Source organism: Pundamilia nyererei, unplaced genomic scaffold (assembly GCF_000239375.1).
Source record: "Pundamilia nyererei isolate P.nyererei 1_Seehausen unplaced genomic scaffold, PunNye1.0 scaffold00195, whole genome shotgun sequence".
Lineage (NCBI taxonomy): Eukaryota > Metazoa > Chordata > Actinopteri > Cichliformes > Cichlidae > Pundamilia > Pundamilia nyererei.
In genome coordinates this window covers 1,085,561-1,091,705 of record NW_005187596.1, presented here as the reverse complement: position 1 = coordinate 1,091,705, position 6,145 = coordinate 1,085,561, and positions in this window count along the sequence as shown.

The following is a 6,145-nucleotide window of genomic DNA, read 5'->3' as shown; positions in this document are numbered from 1 at the left end:
TTACTTTCCCATAAGCATACTGCATTACTGCGTCACTAAACCGTCGTGATTTTGTTTGTGAGAGTGTCTCATGTCAATGATGTAAGGGTGTGCGACGTCCGTGGCAGCAACAGACGTGTGCAGATCAACAATAGATAATACGGAGTGCAGGAGAGAGCACAACCATGTTTGAAGCGTGGAGGTACTTACGTTACTTTAAGTTTTATTCTGTGAAAAGTGACAAAAACATTAGCGTCTGCTGTACACTCTGCATGGTAAGAATGGCCTGTATTTATATAGCGCTTTACTAGTCCCTAAGGACCCCAAAGCGCTTTACATATCCAGTCATCTACCCATTCACACACTGGTGATGGCAAGCTACAATGTAGCCACAGCCACCCTGGGGCGCACTGACAGAGGCGAGGCTGCCGGACACTGGCGCCACCGGGCCCTCTGACCACCACCAGTAGGCAACGGGTGAAGTGTCTTGCCCAATGACACAATGACCGAGACTGTCCAAGCCGGGGCTCGAACCGGCAACTTTCCGATTACAAGGCGAACTCCCAACTCTTGAGCCACGATCGCCCAAGAAGAAGAAGAAAACTTCTTTCTACCGCAAAAAATTTAACTTGAAATCAGAGCAAGTACCTATAGCACACTGCCACAGGAATGTGAAATTCACAGAGAAACCCTCAGTTCCCCCATTGACATGATCACTGCAGCACCGAGCAAACTTTCACCTGCTCCACTCATGCTAAACAGGTGAAAACAGACTTAAAAACAACAGGAGTTAGTGCCACTGAATCTTTGATTTTATTTACTTTTTGCTGTGTTTTACTTGCATCTATTTGAAAGAGTGAGTGTAAACACAAAAAATTATTTTATTTTATGTGCTGGAATATGCAGAAAATAGGTTTAAATATTAAACAATTTCTTCAAGTCAAAGACTGTTGCATAAAATAAAAATTTTGCTTAATGCAATGTGGATAAAATTAAAAGATTACAACTAATAAAACAAACAAATGGAACTGGCTTTCCATTTTATTCAATTTTATATGATGGATTATGCATAAAAAATAGAATCGGGCTGAAAAGTCTATTGCTTTATTACGTATTCAGGTTGTGTATCATGTTTTTGAAAAGTAACTAAGTAACTAATTACTTTTGAAAATAAGTAATCAGTAAGGTAATGGGATTACTTTTTGGAGAAGTAATTAGTAACTAATTACTTTTTTCAATTAACTTGACCAACACTGTTCACCAGTACATATAATGTATCTCTAAAGGTGCTACTGACATGAAATTCTCACTAGATCTCGATAACAACAAATCCAATGCACACATGCAAAGAACTCAAGCCATTATTTTTAATGAATGAAATTAAGTTATGTGTAACAATGAGAAATGACACAAATAAATGCATGGAAAGTCATGACACCAGCTGGAACCTATCAGTAACTAGACAACAATCCTGCCACTTAGTGCAAATTAATATCAGCTGATTCAGTCCCAACTGATGGCCTAAAAATTGGTGTGTCATTACCAAGATGTCACACAAGAAATGATGATTGGTAAAAACCAATGCCCAGGGGCTGCCTGCAAGATTTCAGACAGAGTTGTGAAAATAATAATCTGAAGAGTTGTCCAAGAGCCCAGTACCACTTGTGGAGAACTACAGAAAGACCTGGAATCCACAGTTTCAAAGAAAACAGTAAGTAATGGACTCAACCTCCATGGCCTGTATCCACACTCACCAGGCAAGACTCCACAGCTGAAGAAAAAGCAAGTTGAAGCTTATTTAAAGTTTGTTGAACAACATTTAGACAAGCCTGTGAAATACTGGCAGACTATAGTCTGGTGACATGAGACCAAAACTGAGCTCTTTGGATGCCATAATACAGAACATGTTTAGAATTCAAAAGGTATTTCATATCACCCCCAAAAACACTGCACCAACAGTAAAGTTGGAGGTGGGAACATCATGGTGTGGGGTTGTTTTTCAGTATATGACATGTTATGCTTGTCAATTCAAATATTAAATAATTGTCAGTGAGAGTGGCAACAAAGTGCCAAAATCTAGCAGGGATTTCATGTCAATAACACCTTCAGAAATATACTTACTCTGGCATGATCACTACATCTTTTACCCGAGGATATATATATATATATATATATCTGAAGGTGACACTTCTGCTCCTTCTTAGATGAACTATCACAGATGTCATATTTCCAAATCTCCGTTAAGAAGCTCAAGGATGTGCAGGGAGGAGTGTGTGTGTGTGTGTGTGTGTGTGTGCATGAAATTTAAATTTAAGATTCTCCTCCTGTATAGTTCTTAGACCCCAACTGCTTCTATGACCAAGAGGATTACTGTCATCTGTTGGGAATATGACAGAACTTGATAAGGGATGGGCAAGTGTTATGGGGGAGTCTCGGGAGACAAGAGATCACAAGAAGAGTTCCTCATAGGTCCAGGAAGAAGGAAAGTCATAGGAGAAATGGAGGTGGGAGGCAGGGTAGTAGAGAACAAGAGATGTGGAGCCCAGGGAAATGGAGAGAGGTGAGGTCAGTATGAGTAAAGTTCAGAACTCAGTGTAGTGGATTATTTTTCATCTTCAACCCAATATAATTTTTTTCAAAGGAATACAAAGATAACTGGATGAGTCATAGTTTGTGCAATTATAAAAACAAATATTTTCAATTAAGTGTAATATATTAGATCTTAAAACAATGAACTTAAATGTTATATTTATTATATTTCAGCGTAACCTTCTATTCTGCTGAAAAAAATTGGTGCATTTTTTTAAATGCAGGACAACTTTGATCACTGGAAATCTTTTGTGCTTTTTTAAAACCTATTTTTTGAGGGAAATGTCAAGCAAAGAGGTGGATACAGGGAAATGTTGTGAAAAAGCTCTCGAGAACCACTGCACTGGCTATGCTGTGGTCTGTGATTTGCATCTAGATTGGTGCGAATCGAGGAGTGTACATTATGTATAACAGCCCAAAATAATAGTAAATAATAATATGACTTTTGCAACATTACCTGGCTAAATTCCTACAGTTGGGCAAAGGCTTTCTCTGTATGTCTGTGTTAAGAATGCATGTCAGTGATTTAACCACATTTCCAATAAAAGATGAATACAGGAGGGAGCATTTGGGGATTTTTACCATAAGCAATTGTGAAGAAACAAATTAAATGAACAGGTCATTCAGAACCACTATAGTTGAAATAAGATTGTTTCCATCTGCAGCTATTTAAACTTGATGACACTGCTCTGTTCTGGGACCTCCACACTACATCCATGTGGATACAGAAAAGCTGGCGGAAAAGCAGAAGCAAGACCCCAGAAAGAAAAGACTAGGCAACAATGACAAACAGATATGATGCCAATTATATTAGAAGCAAGAAATTAGGAGGACAGGAGGACGTGGATTGCTAAGCGGCCTGCAAAGTGAAGCAAACATGTGCAGGCTACAAAAAAATGTTAATCCATTGCCCTTTATTTGCCAGTTCCATCTGTTGAAGGGTATTAGCTGATGTGGGCTGGCAGTGAGATCAGCTGACTTACTGAGCTTGACTTCGTGGCATTCCTGAATTAATCATAAGTTTGATTATAACAAAGACATAATGTAGAATATTTAGAAATGCCAAATAATTATCACTGCATAGACATTTTTCAAAACTTTTTTTTTTTACAGTTCTCTGTCACTTTTTATGAGCCTGTCTTTATAGTCCTCATATTTGTGCAAATGAAGAATGTAATGAACTGGGATTTCTTTAACAAACATGTATTTAATCTCAAGACGCTTTTAGTAGGCTACATTCAAGGTCACTGTGACCTCACCTGTGCTTTTACTGTGAATGAGATCATTCTCGAAGGTCTGCTCATATTTACTTTGCAGTTCTGTGAAAAACTAAGTACACTCCATGCTTCAGTTAATTGTAGATCTGCCTTTAGCAGCAATATCCTGAAGCAATTGTTTTCTGTGTGATTTTATCTTCTTGACAGTGTTACTTCAGTTCACTGAGATTTGCAAGCATTTGTTTATGCACAGCTCTCTTGAAGTCCCACGACAGATTTTCAGTCGGGACTGAAAAAGTCTGGACTTTGACTGGGCTATTGCAAGGTTTTGAGTCTTATCTTTTTCAGCTAATCTGTTGCATATTTGCTGCTGAATTGAAATTTGGCCAAAATTTGAATTTTGGCCAACATCTCTATTGTACTCTCATCTATTCAAGATTGTGGCATTGTCTTAATAAATACTTAAATGCTCCTGACCAGCAATTTGCTTTTGGATTTAAACAGGCGTTCACACTTGCTGATAATCACTTAATCATGTGCAGTCAGATTTTATATAAAATTATGTGTTGTCATTTATTTAAAAAAACAAACATTTTGGAATAAAAATCATGACACATTAAATAAGAGTGTGTCTTTTTTCCAATTTTCTGACTCCCTGCTGTATTGTCATTCTGTTACTGACTATGTCAGTAGGTAGGTTATTAGATACTCCAAGCAACAAAGAATCTTGTCTGTGAGGGGGAAATTTTGGAAGTTGCAGTGCTCTCCCTTAACATAATCCGTGTGCAGCCCATTGACAGCAGGTAAACTTTTGCTAATGATAGCTTAAGAATATCTTCTTTGCGTCTCCAATAAGACAGAGTGATATTTGAAAGATTAAATGAAACTATGTAATTTAAGCAAGTCACTAATTTAAATAGCATTCATATCTATATTTAAATACATTGAATGATAAGACTTCAAACCTAGTATGCCTGTTAGTTAGCCAGCAAGCTACTTTGCTAGCTAGCATGAGTTTGTTTAGTATAAAAATGCATCGTATTACAGTTTTGTTTTTGTTTATTTTTTTTCGGGGGGGGGGGTTAACAAAACGTATCCTTGTTTGCAACTTGGTTATATTTTCACTTATATTTTCACTTGGGTTATTTTATAGCTAATGACAAGTGTGCAGGTCTGTTTTCTCTGTTCATGTTAACTGCATACAGACAGCTGTCTACTCATGCTGCTGCTACTGTAATGTGTTTAATGTGTTTTGTACACAGTTGAACACACTTCAGATGCTATACCAGCAGGAGGGCAGTGTTAGAAGCTGGCTGCAATACAGCAGGTTGCATAACAAAAGAGCAAACGGTATAGATTGGCATATGAATGAGGCAAATTCACTGATTTCCTTTTCTCACATGTGTAAGTGAAGAGCACTTCTGACAGCATTACTGCATTAATATTTATCTTCTGTTCTCTTTTTACCATAAAGTGTCCAAAGACAGGAATCCAAGTGTCACGATCGGGCAAATTACACACAGTAATTCGGCGTGCCCGTGTGGCGTGCTGGCTAGACCCAAACGCGGCGAAGGCTAGTGATGGGTTGGAACAGACACGCAGTTATTCTAGTAACGATCAGTGCACGAAGCGTGGCTTCGGAACTGGCGTTACAAATGGGAAAACACTCACAGTTGCTGAATCAGGCGGAGACTGACGTCGGCAAGGTTTCGGAGCTCCTGACATGAAGAGAACAATGTCTGAGCAGTGAACAGGTGGGTGGTGTCTCTCTTTTAAACCCGGCACCGTGATCAGCTGATTACCAGCTGACAGGACCCCCTCCCCCCGAAGAACGGCACCCGATGGTCCAGGACGGCGGCGATGGAAATCCGAGATGAGGGAGGGATCCAAGACGAAGCAGGACGGTACCCAGGAGCGTTCCTCAGGACCCTAGCCAGGCCAGTCCACAAGATACTGGACCCCTCGACCCCGGGGACGGGAGTCCAAGATCCGCCTGACAGTATAGACAGGACCCCCATCGACGAACCTGGGCGGGGGCGGGGCCGGGGAGGGGGGCACCAGCGAGGAAGTAACGTGCCGTTTAAGCTGCAAGACGTGGAAAACCGGATGGACCTTCATGGCGGATGGAAGCCGGAGATGATAAGTCACGGGGTTGAGCTGGGCAGTGACCTCGTATGGCCCAACGAACCTGGGAGTGAGCTTCTTGGACTCGGTGTGGAGCCTCAGGTGCCTTGTGGAGAGCCAGACGCGATCCCCCGGCTGAAAAGGATGACCTGGGCGGTGGCGGCGACGATGCTGCTTGGGGTACAGAGCATTGGCTCGGGAAATGGCAGCCCGCGCCTTGATCCAGGCCTGACGAC